Source organism: Dermacentor andersoni, chromosome 1 (assembly GCF_023375885.2).
Source record: "Dermacentor andersoni chromosome 1, qqDerAnde1_hic_scaffold, whole genome shotgun sequence".
Lineage (NCBI taxonomy): Eukaryota > Metazoa > Arthropoda > Arachnida > Ixodida > Ixodidae > Dermacentor > Dermacentor andersoni.
The window spans coordinates 299,364,457-299,378,111 of record NC_092814.1 but is presented as its reverse complement, the minus strand read 5'-3'; the positions used below and the strand labels follow the sequence as shown (position 1 = coordinate 299,378,111).

The 13,655-nt window shown below is 45.8% G+C and overlaps 1 long non-coding RNA gene across 1 annotated transcript; it reads left to right on the top strand.

Annotated features, from left to right (window-relative positions):
• The first annotated feature begins 7,546 nt into the window (after positions 1-7,546).
• LOC129381109 (uncharacterized) lies at positions 7,547-9,494 on the top strand. The gene is made up of 2 exons (XR_008609341.2): positions 7,547-7,911; positions 8,502-9,494. It is a non-coding gene; the product is annotated as an uncharacterized lncRNA (long non-coding RNA).
• The last annotated feature ends 4,161 nt before the right edge of the window (positions 9,495-13,655 follow it).

The following is a 13,655-nucleotide window of genomic DNA, read 5'->3' as shown; positions in this document are numbered from 1 at the left end:
TGTGAAGGAGCCGCAGCCCGCCAACACTTTTACAGCAATTAATTATTCACACAATGGAAAAAGAACTGTAGTATATCGTATTTCGTATACAGGCGCACTTGTAATTGGGTAAAGGGTGCAGCCATGTGGGGGACAGGTGATGTTCCTTGTGCCCAAGCCTTTCGTATTCCCAGATACTTGTACTGCGATGTGGCAGGCGTAACTTTCTCCATCCTCAGGTGTATTTTTAGCCGTGACTGAGCGCTCGGGAAATACCAAACAGAAGTGGGGACTTTGGTCTTTGATTCGCGTTGCTGTTCCGAGAAGCCTGGACGCCCAAATGTGAGCAACAACGCACTCAAGAGTGACGCCCTTGGATCGATGAGCTTCCTTGTGTGATTTCCCTCTCAAACTAAACACTGTCCGTTCAGTATTTTTTTTCTTCTTTTTAAGGAGGCTAGGCTATGTGCGTTGCGCAACTCGGCTGTGCAGCAAACATTGATAGAGGGGTGCAAGAAATATTGAAGCAATTACACAGATGGTGTAAGAGGAGTTAACATTTAACGAAGATTTCAATAAGCTGCAATGGTAGACTTTTCAAGATTATGTTCTAGGTGCTATTTGTAAATTAACGGTAGATAATACTCGCCTAATTCGGGACTCATATTAAACGCAGCATTTTCAAGACATTTATATAACACACACACTTTTTAACTAAACTAAATTATGGAATTTTACATGCCATAATCCCGATTTGATTATGAGGCACGCCATAGTGGGGAGCTCCGCAATTTTAACCAGCTGGGGTTCTCTAAAGTGCACACAATGCACGGTGCGCGAACTTTTTTGCATTCCATGCCCATCGAAATCTTATACTTATCCAATGGTTCCTTTAACACATGCTAATACTTGCGCTGATGGTGTGAACACTAAGCACTGCTTAGTGGAATCAAATTTGTTATGAACACCCACCAGATGTGACTGGTTAGTCGTGCATTACACTTTTAACATTTGTCTTCAGTTGCCTCGAATACTTTTACGCAACTTTTGCGCACTCGAAAGATGCTTCAAGAATATTCTACCAGAAACTGTGCAAGGGTGAGTGCACCTTTGCTTGAAGCTCATCATCACCTTTTTTGCGTTTTAAGCCTCTCGTGAATGTTACAGGAAACGCGTGCTGCTGATTATCCTCGACGACAGAGCTGACAGCGTGCCATTGTGGCCACGCAGCGCCACTTGTCCATCAAATTTTGGTCGGCGCTGGGCTTTGGGGTATGAGAACCGCTTGCAGAGGAAGTTGGTGTTCAGAAACTGCCAAAAAGCTATCGGCACATGGTGAACGTGAGGATTTTATGCGACGTCTTGTTAATACAGACTTAATACCAGGACATAATACGTTATAGCCTTATTATGTACTTCACAGAAGTGACTTAATACGTCCTCGTCCTAATACGAACCTGATAACAGTGCTTAATACGTTGTCATCTTATTACCTGCTTAAGAACAGCAGTTAACACGTCCTCTTGGTGTGCGTTCAGTTAGGGTCCGATGTGGACGTTGATATTTTCTGCTGATATTTTCCCTATATTCGATACAGAGCGTTTGCTGCGTAGAGCGGCGACGCCAAAAAAGCGCAATAAAAGAACGTTTCCCTCAACAACACTGAATGTGTAGGTTGGGAGGGGATCATTCTTAGTTTAATTGTAATTCAGAGATATAGACTGGTGAGTCCTGCTGGTGTGCTGGCCGGATGAGGCAAGGTAGACGGAGTGAACGCAACCTTTAGATGGGTCATTTCTTTCCCCGCCAAACAGCTTCTGAGAGGATAGCTCATGTTGTTCTCATCTACTTCTTTTTTTTCACATATACACTCATGAGCGAAAGCATACGAACCCGAGACCCGCCGAGAAAACCGGATTTATTTCTACTTGAGACGCAGGAACTTAAATTTACGAGTGCACAGGGAATTTTTGCAATGCCAAGTCGGTCTACCATCCTCAGTTTCAAGTGCCGCCTCCTCTCATTCATAGGCGGAGAAGAAAATAACCTTATCGCTGAATTCCATGTTCGTATACATACTTTCGGTCAAGGGAGTACGCGCATGCGCCATCAAACAATCATTAAAATTAATCTGAAGGATAATCAGCGACCTCTCAAAAAATGCTCAAGAGTCCTTTTAAGCACGTGGTTTATATTGTGTTACGCGGATTTTGTAAATGTAAAATATATTTAATCACTTTTCTACTTCATCCAGAACACGATAAGTAGAACTTTATTGCAAAGGACTTCCTTTCATTCGAGATCGTATGTACCTCAAGCAGAGTACAGTGCAGGGGGCTAGGAAGACAAGCTGTCGATGTAGGTTCATTTGCCTGTCGCCTCACCTAAGCGAAGAGGTCATGCTGGCTAGTGGTAAAGAAAATGTGCATTGAAACCGAGTTCGCGCATTGGGGCTCATTCAAATGACTGCTATGAACAAGTTAGAAACAGAATAGACCCTGGCTCACTGAATCTGAGGTGAGTATGAATCAGTAGATTTACCTCCGGCTCGGAGCTCCTTCACAGCGACAAGCCACGCTCTCACGGGGTACACTGCCACCTTCCTCTTCGTGAGGCATACACAACGTCGTCCTCGTCGGCTACGCTATTCTCAGTTGCGGCTTCAGAAATGCACGGACAGACGCCGCCCTTCTCGGAGTCGTTGTGGAGCGCAGCACCCCGTACAATTGCCCAGGTTCATAACTGCACGATAGCGCAGAGGTTACAGTGTCCAGCATACGCATTGACGCAGGTGTGCTAGTTCGAATCTCAGTAGTGTTGCGAGAAAGTTTGTTTTCCATAACAAGGAAAAATGAGGAGGCGGCCCGAGTAAGAGGACGCAAGGAAACAGCGTATTCAGTTTTGAACTCTACAATGCGGTCGCAGTAAAAGTCTCCCAACGACCCAGTCGGATGCGAGCGTTGAACCCTTAGATGTTGAGGCCCTAAACGAAGAAATTTTGACCTCTTGGTGGAAGCTAGAGTTTACGTGGTTTGCAATGGCAAATTTCTGTTTCTTCTCTCGACAACTAAGTGCGCTCTTCGGACAACCTACTTGAACAGATATGGAATGTAATTGCGCAATAATTCGCCGCATATTCGTTCACTAGGTGGTTATTCAAGTAAGAGGCGGCAATTGTTTCAGCTTTCGTTTTGTTGTACAGACGGCGTCATATTGATAACGGCGATATTGCAGTGCCATTCACGAGAAAAATTATGCCCATGCAGGATTTTCTTTGTAACGACGCAATAATTTCACAATGAACGTAAAGCACATCCGCTCCTTGGAAAGGGACCGCAAAATAGGACCATTAGTGAAAGACCTGAGTAAAAATGAAGGTCGCGCACAATAATGGTTGCGACGCCGCATAGCGACCGCGAGTTCTTACTCGACGGTAATTTAACGCAAAGTTGCGGTCAAGGCGCTTACGATCGCTTTAATATGGTCTCCACGGTGCCAAGTTCCATTAAACGCAAGTTCCATTAAACGACCAAAGTAAGGTATTACACCAAATAAGTCAGCCAGGTTAGTTAGAATAAAAGTAATAGGTACTCCGACGTGAAAGTATTTGGCCCGACATATAGCTTACCGCAACTCGACCGCTGAAATGCCATTTAGTGATTGCAGCGAATAGACGTGCGCTGAAACAGCGGATGCAGTTGCCGTGCGTCATTTCCACAACCTTGACTTCGTTCTCGCAGTGGTGTGTAGCTGGCAATGCCTGTATTCAAGTCAATAGTGCGTCCAGAAATGTTTCCTTATACGAGCGCGCAAGCAGTTGCGCATGCCACTTGCCTGTTCATCACGTGTGCGCCAGTAGCACCTCGAAAGAGACGACGTCGGTGGCGTGGTTTTAGCTAAACGACTCGAACGATCTTGATTTTTTTTTTTCTCATGTGCGCCGGGAAAGGTATGGTGTAAGAGAAGGGATCGTTTGCGAGACTGAAAAACCCCAATATTTGGCTTGCATACTCTGCCCTTGCGGGTCGCTTTTCGTTAATGCCCTTTCTCTCAATTTTCTGCGCCGGCATCACGGCAGGCATTACAGGTCATCGCCTGGTGCGTGTCGCTGGCAGCCGGCTTGTGCTGCCTGTTCATGAAGATCGGTTGGTACCAGCAGCGGAATCCAACTTCAGAGTCCGGGAAGCTGTTCGCAGCCTTCTTCGACCGCATTCTCTGGTCGCTGTGCGTGTCGTGGATTACGTTTGCCTGCTCGACGGCCAGAGGAGGCAAGCATACCAGGAGCTGCTTGAGTTGCGACTGGTCGCTCAAGATTGAAGCGAGAGGGTTCTTGCGTACAGAAAATGCAAAACGCTTTGCTAAGAAAAGAAAACACCCTAGACTAGTGTGTCCTTGCAGAATAGCAGCCCGATTTCGACCAAAGCTGCATGGGGCCGAATGAAGGGAGGTTTTCGTTCGTAAGGGCTATTTGCCGTAGGCCGCCGCCTACGACAATAATGTGTCCATCAGCATTTTTGCTGGTAATTGCTATTATAAGCAATCCTTGCGTAAGAGCATTTTGTGAACACGGGCTCTGTTTCTTATGAGCGGAGGCTTGAATATTTCGCAATGCTTGTAATTAAACCACCCCCTTTTATATTATGTCTCCACGTGACATGGCTGACATTACCTGCAAATTTAATCTCGCTGCCACATTACGCTCTCTGTGGACGCAATATATTATTGAATGCTTTCGCCCGGTACAATAGGTCATTTACGACAAAGGAAGTAATACACCTACGCACTTTAAATTTGGTCACTGCTTTAGACATAGCGTACTCAACTTTTTTTGCGAAATGTGAAGTCGTTGCGAGCTTCAGTTCTCTCAAGACACTGCTAATCATTGCCTATAGCAGCTGTATAACGCGTCCGAGCTCTCGCTAAAGTAATGAAATGTGAAGGCCTTAAGGGACAATAAGCTTTGTACGCATATCAGCCATAATGTGTCCTCGACTTCCAGCAACCTTAAACTCCTTGATAGCTATGGTTCCCAGATTGGTCAAATTTTCTACGTGGTTCGTAAGGCACGCGTATTACGCATTGGAACACTTGCATAAATAATTAATTGAGAAGGCTGTAAATAATCTACAGGCATTAAACTTGGCCACCACATCACCCATAACTTGACCCTTATTTTCATCAAATGTAATACCGGAGCTTTCAGCGTACACATTGAAAACTTTCTAACAATTGCCTGTGGCAGAGAGCCCAATTCTAGTCGATGAGCTGGCATACTCGAAGAGGTGGAAATTACTTACAGAAAAAAATAAGTTTTTTAATAAAAACCGCATAGCACATATTGCAATTCGCAAATTCTAGCCGGTGAGTTAGCAAGGCGGATCCACCTGGAACAAATTCTGAGGATGACAGCAGTTTCGGGATAATAATTCCGGAACTTTGCGGACAAATGCATTGAAGTTCCAGTTACTTTTGTGTTTAAATGCATAAAATGACGTTTTTTAAGAAAGTAAGTGGAACAACAGGGCATTTTTTACCGCAAGTCTGACGGCACATATCCCGTAAATGGTGTCATCCACACAATTCTTTCCAAGTGGAAATGCAGTCTCACCCGCGAGAATGTGTAAATCGCAACTTGCGCCATAATGTAATGAGTGAAAACTTAATTAGTAATTTTCTGCTAGTAACTTGATTATGCATTACAATTCTTTTGCAAGTAATGTCTGTCTCTTCGAGTAGACCAGCTCGTGGACTAGAATTGCTCTATCTGCCACCGACAATACTATAGAAAATTGATAGTGTTCGCCGAAATACCCTGTATATAGATGCCGCTTCGAGCTACGCGAGGGCACTGGGAAACTGTTCTGCTGAGTTTTGTGCAACTTTCGAAAATAGGGCGAGAACGAGTGTTCACTAAGTAGCTCAAATTAGCACCACTGCCTAATACTCCCCGCACTAATGTTTGCGCATACACACATGCCCAAGAAAGTGGGCGGGAGGATGGCCGTCGTGGCTGCCTAATCTGTAAAACACCGCGCGCGTGAAGCGGAAGGTGTCGGTCCGGTTCACACCTGCGGTAAGCAGTTCACCTTATTTTTTTTTTTACTTATTATTTCTACAATTCAACCAAGCATAACAATCAATGTCCCCTCTGCTTTCTCTAGCTTCATTGTATGTTTTCTTCATGTGGTTGCAACTGAAGAAATAAATATCAAGCCCCTTGGATCTACTTATCCTTCTCGCCCATCCTCGTCTTTGAATATCAAAGCATTCGTTATACTAGTAAGCCGTGTGTAGGCAGACTTAAGTACTTGTAAACATGTCCGCTGTTCACTGATGTCTAAAAGCTGATGCGAATTCACACCGTGTTACTGCACTCTGAAGGGTAGACCTTTATGTTCCGACCTTTATAGGCGCATAAAGGGTGTTCGGTTGTCCCATGGCTAACAGCCTCCCGTTTAATGGGTAGATAGATAGATTATGGGGTTTTACGTGCCAAAACCACTTTCTGATTATGAGGCACGCCGTAGTGGAGGACTCCGGAAATTTCGACCACCTGGGGTTCTTTACCGTGCACCTAAATCTAAGTACACGGGTGTTTTCGCATTTCGCCCCCATCGAAATGCGGCCGCCGTGGCCGGGATACTCCCAATACTCCCTTGTGGGTATAAAAATTTTTAGAGTGCAAAGACACATTGTTTCAGCTAATTCTCCGCGGCAATTCCTCGGAAAGGCGGTCCTGGAGTGTCAACAGCTATCGAAGCTGCTTCGGCAGATTTGCGTCTCGCAAGATTTCACTATTTTTATTTTACAGAGCATTTATAATGGCCTATGTGCAAAATACATTTGCAAAACGATGCTCTTTTTTTCATGTGGCTGCTTTCGTTGTACCACAAGTACATAAAGCAACCTGCCAATAAATCCAAAAGCTGTGCTTTATGCCCAGTTGAGTTAGATGATATGAGAACCTAACGAAAGAATGCAAATGCTGTTATGTGTACCCATAACGTTCTTAGGATGTTGATGGTTTACTGTTGGTGTGAAAAAAAAAAACAGACGTATATTACGGAACTTGCCGTCTTGACAGCTGCACTGCAACGTATTAACGTAATAATTTGATGCGGCAAACTGCGGCTACAGATTCAAGTAAGGAAGCTCTTAGGGGACAAAGGAGCATTTCCACACTTCCCTTGCTAAATGCGCCTTACACATCACCAAAAATACCTGCATGTTTTTTTTTTTCGAATTATGGAGTTTTACGTGCCAAAACCACTTTCTGATTATGAGGGACGCCGTAGTGGAGGACTCCGAAAATTTCGACCACCTGGGGTTCTCTAACGTGCACCCAAATCTAAGTACACGGGTGTTTTCGCATTTCGCCTCCATTGAAATGCGGCCGCCGTGGCCGGGATTCGATCCCGCGACCTCGTGCTCAGCAGCCCAACACCATAGCCACTAAGGAACCATGGCGGGTTACATGTTACTTTTTTAACATGTCTGCTAGTTTTGAAGTGCGTGTAAATGTGGACACAGCAGGGGGCGCATGCTTGCTTTTTATTCTATTCTATAGAAATAAAAAAAAAAAACACACAAGTAGCTGCTACACACGCTCGTTATAGTTGAGGCCAGAATAATAGAGCTGCACCAGGAAGGTCACTGCGCTGTAGACGCAAACTATGACGGCCTTTTAACGCTTTCCTCTACTCGCGCTAAATGCGAACTTTATAATTTCTTGTAAAAAAGCAAAACAAAAACTAAAAGAGATTATCTTCATAAATAACCATACGTGCAGGCTGGCTGAACGAGTTCCTGTCCTGGGGTGCCTTCGCGCCCCTGAGCCGGCTGTCATTCGGAGTCTACCTCGTGCACTCGCCGTATTTCCTGCTCACTTTCCACATCTCCAGGGAGCGCATCTACTTCTCTCACTTCTTCATCGTAAGACAACAAGCGTCGTCACCCGTGCTCGCGTTTCCCCGAACGGATACCCTATCGCCCCCCTTTATTTTCATCGCCTCTTCCTCTACGGTCTAGCTGTCGTAAACTGGTTTCAGCGTAGTACATGCAGCTCGACCTCACACCGCAACAATGGTGCAGTCGGCAGTGCATTCTAAGTTTAACATTATTAGCCTACTTGCATCAATGAACTTGTGTATACGACATGGGCGGGAAGTTTATTAAACTAAGTAAGAAATACACTAAACACACCTTGAGCTGACGGGAAATTTAAGGAAAATTTTATATTGTAAGATAGAAAATTATTATTATTATTATTATTATTATTATTACTATTTTAAAGACAAAGAATACTATGTAATATTCCGAGAGCTCGCATCTGCTAAAATAGCTAGATAGCAATAGTTCACTTCGTTGTAGGAATAAATTTTGCCACCGCAATAACGCTGAAACTCGGCTGTACGTTATTTTCGTCAAATACGGCTGCCCACACAGGCGAGCGAATTCGTGCCAGACGTCTGTCGTTTTCCTGCTCTTGAGCGTCGATTCGACATCGTGCTTCTCCTGCGCAGGTGACGCTCTTCTTCTCGGCCCTGGTGTGGTGCTTTTCGCTCAGCTACCTGCTGTTCATCGCATGCGAGGCTCCCGTCGGGCGGATCGACAAGCTGGTCTTCGGTGCGCTCTCCCACAAATCCCATGCTACCAAAATCGGGAGCGTGAATTCGTCGGGCGGCGCGGAACGTGGCCGCGTCGGTCCGCAGAAAGGCGCCGACGTCGTCTGCTGCGATTCCGGCATGCCGCAAGGCGAAGCGTCGGAGAAGAGCAAGGTCCTCATCATCATCAACGGGGACACCGTCTGTTACCACTTGTGAACGGCGAGGAGGGAAGCCCGCGCCTCGAACACCAAGTTGAGCTCAGAAATGCCGAGAGAGTCGAAAACATTTGTAGTCGGAAAGTATAAGGCAATATAGAGAAACCGAAGGACGTCAGATAGGTACTTGTCAAAAGGGGAGGGGGTGCGAGTAACTAGTCGTGTCTCTTTCCGGACCCATACTGGGGCTGCTGTACGACTTTCCTTGCTCTATAAAGTCCCAGAAACTCAAGCTCACAGGGACGCCCCTCTAGTAAGTAATAAAGCGTCAGGCGTAATATGTAAGTACCAGGTGCCCTTCCATAAGGCGCGACGACAGTTCACAGTCGCTTAGTGCCCTTCGAACTTTTTTTCTTGAAAGCGTTGGTGAAGGCTTGAAGAAATCCCTTTGTTATTTCCAATTTCTTTAAACTTGCTCCGCACTTAAAATTGAAGACTCTACTAGAGCTTGTTTGAGAGCCGTACGACATCGCCGCGCAAGAAAACTGGCCTAAATGCGTCCTCGTGCATGCCGCCTTATTTATCTACATTGTTCCTTCTTGTTCCTGGATTTCAGAGTAGGCCGCCTTATCGGCCTTCTCGTATATCCGTATTTCTTGGAAATACATTTCCTAATTTGACTATTTCTGCAAAGACTTATAAGTTGTCATGTTTTTTACAAATGCGATTAAAATAAACACACTTTGTTTCAGTATTATAATTTATTAGAAGTATTTAATAAACAGAAGAAGGTTCCATAGTCAAAGGCTGTAACGGGAACTTCTGTACAAGAACAGTTACGATAGTTAACATCTCAGAGAAGCAGTAGAATGCAATAAGGTAGTAGACAAGCAACAAGAAAAGAACTTTAAGAGAACGAAATACACACTGGCAAATAATAACAAGGTTTACCATATCTCATGGTAGCCAAAAAAGTTGTATGGGAATAAATACCACCAATTTATTTACCAGAACAAACACACAAAACGAACAAAAACCGATGCTGTAAACCTTCTCGTTAGGAGGAGGAGGAGGAAAGAACTTTATTGTGTGCCCTGCGAGTTGGTGGGGAGGGCCAAAGGCCCCGCCTAGGTGACGGCCAGGAGTTCTTGGGTCCTGGCGGCATCCTCGGCCCGCTGGACGGCCCATAGTTGATCTTCGAGGGCGGGGCTGAGCAGCGCGGCTTCCCAGCGCGTGCGAAGGCTGCTGCTAGAGGCCGCGTTTTCTTTATTGTTATTTACCCCTCGGCATTCCCATAATATATGCTCCAGAGTGGCCCTCGATTCACATGTTTTGCATTTGTCCGTAGGATATACATCCGGATATATGATCTGCGAGAGCGCAGGATTCGGATACGTCCTAGTTTGTAACTGCCGCCATGCGACAGACTGCTTTTTTGTCAATTTTGCGTGAGGTCACGGGAATATGCGCCTCTGTAACCTATAATGTTTCGTAATGTCATTATATGTTGTCATTCTGTCCTCCCACTCATTTACCGCACCGTCACGTCCGGAGGGTGTCGGGGCGTCACTTGCGACTGCGGCTCGGTCCGTAAGCCCTCGAGCCGCGTCGTGTGCCGCCTCGTTGTTGCCGTCCTCCGCGAGGGTGTGAGCGGGTGTCCAGGTGATGTATATCTTTCTTTTGTAATTTTGGCCTCCTGCAAGAAGAATTCGTAGTTTCTTATTGCCGTCTGAGAGTCGCTGACTATCACGGTTGCGTTAGTCTGAGCTGCTGCGAGTGCTATGGCTACTTCTTCAGCTATCTCGTTACTTGTGGTGCGTATCGTCGCGCACGTCTTGCACCGTTTCTCCCTATCGATTACGGCTACCGTAAACCCCCGTCTGCGACTGTATCGAGCCGCGTCTACGAACACTGCGTCCTTGTCGCTGCCGAATTTCTTCTGTATTTGCTTCGCTCTGTTCTTTCTTCTGTCCTTATTGTGTTCTGGGTGCATGTTCTTTGGTAAGGGAGGTATTACCAATCTTTCCTTCGTATCTCTCGGGATGTCCACCTTGACACCATGCTGTGTGTGGTAACCTATGTCTAATCTCTCTAGGATGTGTCTGCCTGCTCTAGTCTTTGAGAGGCGTTCATATTGTGCCGTACGTTGCGCTTCAATGAGCTCGTCTATAGTGTTGTGTAGGCCGAATTGCAGCAACTTGTCCGTGCTGGTGCTGATCGGTAGTCCTATGGCAAGTTTGTATATTTTCCGAATGAGGCATTCTAGTTTGATCTTTTCCGCGACCTGCCATATTAAGTACGGTGCTACGTACACTATTCTACTTATTACGAAGGCCTGTATTAACCTGATCGTGTTTTCCTCTTTCATCCCGCTATGTTTATTTGTTATCCTTCTGATTAGCCTCATGATTTGCGCTACAGTTCCCTCCAGTCTTCTGAGGGTTTCTCCATTGTTGCCCTTGGCTTCAATGAGGAGCCCCAATACCCTGATCCTATCGACCTTGGGTATGGGTTTCCCATCGGCCGTCTTTAACTGTATCTCCTCTCTATGGGTGAGCTCTTCCCTGTAGCTGCCTGATCTGCGACCTCTGCGAGTCGGTCTGTACAGTAACAGCTCCGATTTCTCTGCCGAGCATGTTAGCCCTGTCCCCTCTAGATATTTTTCGATTGTTTCGACCGCTGTTTGAAGCGTTTGTTCTATCTGCCCGTCACTTCCGTTTCTCACCCATAGGGTGATATCGTCTGCGTATAAGGTATGATTTAGACCCTCGATTTCTTGCAGCTTGACTGGCAGCCCGATTAGCGCCAGATTGAATAGCATCGGTGATAAGACCGAGCCCTGTGGCGTACCTGCGCTGCCTATCTCGATATGCTCCGAAACTAGGTCCGCTATCGTGTTCTTTGCCTTTCTACCAGTTAAAAAATTACGTACATAATCGTACGTGCGTTTTCCCAGTCCTAGTTCGCCTACTCTATCTAGTATCGTTGCATGTGTTACGTTATCGAAGGCCTTTTTTAGGTCCAACCCGAGAATTGCCTTTGTCGATCTGCCCGAATCGTCTATGATCTGATGTTTTAGTTGTAACAGAGCGTCCTGCGCTGAGAGGTTTCTCCTGAATCCTATCATCGTGGGCGGGAGCGCGTCACAGTCTTCGAGGTAGGTGGTTATCCTCGCTAGGACCACGTGCTCCATGAGTTTCCCCACGCAAGAAGTGAGAGATATGGGTCTCAAGTTCTCAATTTGCAGTCGCTTGCCCGTTTTAGGTATTAACACGATTTGTGCCGTCTTCCATTGCTGCGGAATCTGCCCTGCCTCCCAGCATTCGTTAATATATTCGGTTAACTTAGCTATAGACTCATCGTCCAAGTTCCTTAGCGTTTTATTAGTTACACCGTCTAGTCCGGGTGCCGACTTGGTATTGAGTTTCTGCAGGGCTGCCCTGACCTCTGACTCGCCGATTTTGCTGTCTAATTCGTCATTTACCTGCCCTGTGTAGTCAGGGTGTATGACGGGCAGCGCTTGCGAGATGTATCTTTTCTTGATTTCCTTGAGGAAGTCCTGCTCTGTCCCTCGGTACGTTTGTATTAGCCGATTTATATTTTGCCTATGTGCCGACTTTGTCCCGTCCGGGTCTAACAAATGTCGAAGGATGTTCCACGTTTTTGCCATTCCTATCTGACTGTCCATGTTGTTGCATTTTTCCTCCCACTGTTGTTTGCATAGCTGTTGGGCGTACTTTTCTATGTCCCTGTTCAATTTGGCTATCTTTCTACGAAGCGTCCGGTTGTGTTTTTGTTTTTTCCATCTCCGTTGCAACCCTGCCTTAGCTTCCCACATGTGTAGAAGCTTACTGTCTACGTTCTCTAAATGCGCCTCCGGCGGGACCGTTTTCGTAGCTGCCGCCACATATTCCTTTAGTTTTTCGGTCCATTCCTCAATACCTTGTGTCGTGTCATCGGCCTCCTCCCTTATTTTCCTGAATTTGTCCCAGTCGACAATCTTAAGTGGTCTACCCTTTGTCTTGCGCGGTCCTGCCCTTACCGTTATTTCTAGTATGTTGTGATCGCTCCCAAAGTCGTGTTGCGTATTTGTCCACTGCGCGTACCGCATGTTCTTGGTGAATGTTAAATCTGGCGTAGTATCCGCGCAAACGCTGCTACCTATTCTCGTGGGAACCGATGGGTCGGTCACGAGGGTCAGGCCTTCCTGTTGCGCGTCTAGCCATAGGTTCCTGCCTTTTTGAGTTTCGATTTTGTAACCCCATGCCGCGTGTTGCGCGTTAAAATCGCCTCCGATCACTACCGCTCGGTTGTCCGCTATGGCTAGGGTTTTTTTAAAGAGCGATCGAAATTTATGGTGTCTGCACTTTGGACTGCTATAAATATTTAATACAAAGAGGCTGTCCTTCGTTTTCCGCATGGGTATGAGTTCTAAAAGAATGTGATCGATTGACTTAACTTCCATGTCGTGTTGAACGACCGAGTGATTTCGCTTTACCAACGTCGTTAGCGCCTTCGTCTCCCCTTCGGCACTACCAAAGGATTTGTAACCCGACAATTTTGCCAGCCCATTTGTTTCCTGCATCATCTCGTTAATTCGTAAATAATAAATGCAGTTTTAGTTCTCTTTTAAATTTGGTGTAACGATCTTGCGTTTTTCATTGTGAGTGGAAGAGTGCTCCATGTTGAAATGGAAGCGAATCATACAGTCTGTTTACCGTCGTTAGTGCGGATTCGCTTGGTAAAAGAAAATCGTTATTCAGCGCGAATCTGGTGGTAATATAAATCATCAAGGTTAGATGGTGAAAATGTGATCGATGGTAGCTCATTGTTCACAAATCTGTAGAAAAAAATACCTAGGTTTTATTTCGTGAGCCCAGAAATGGTAAGGATGTATTCTCGTGTGGAGGGATTT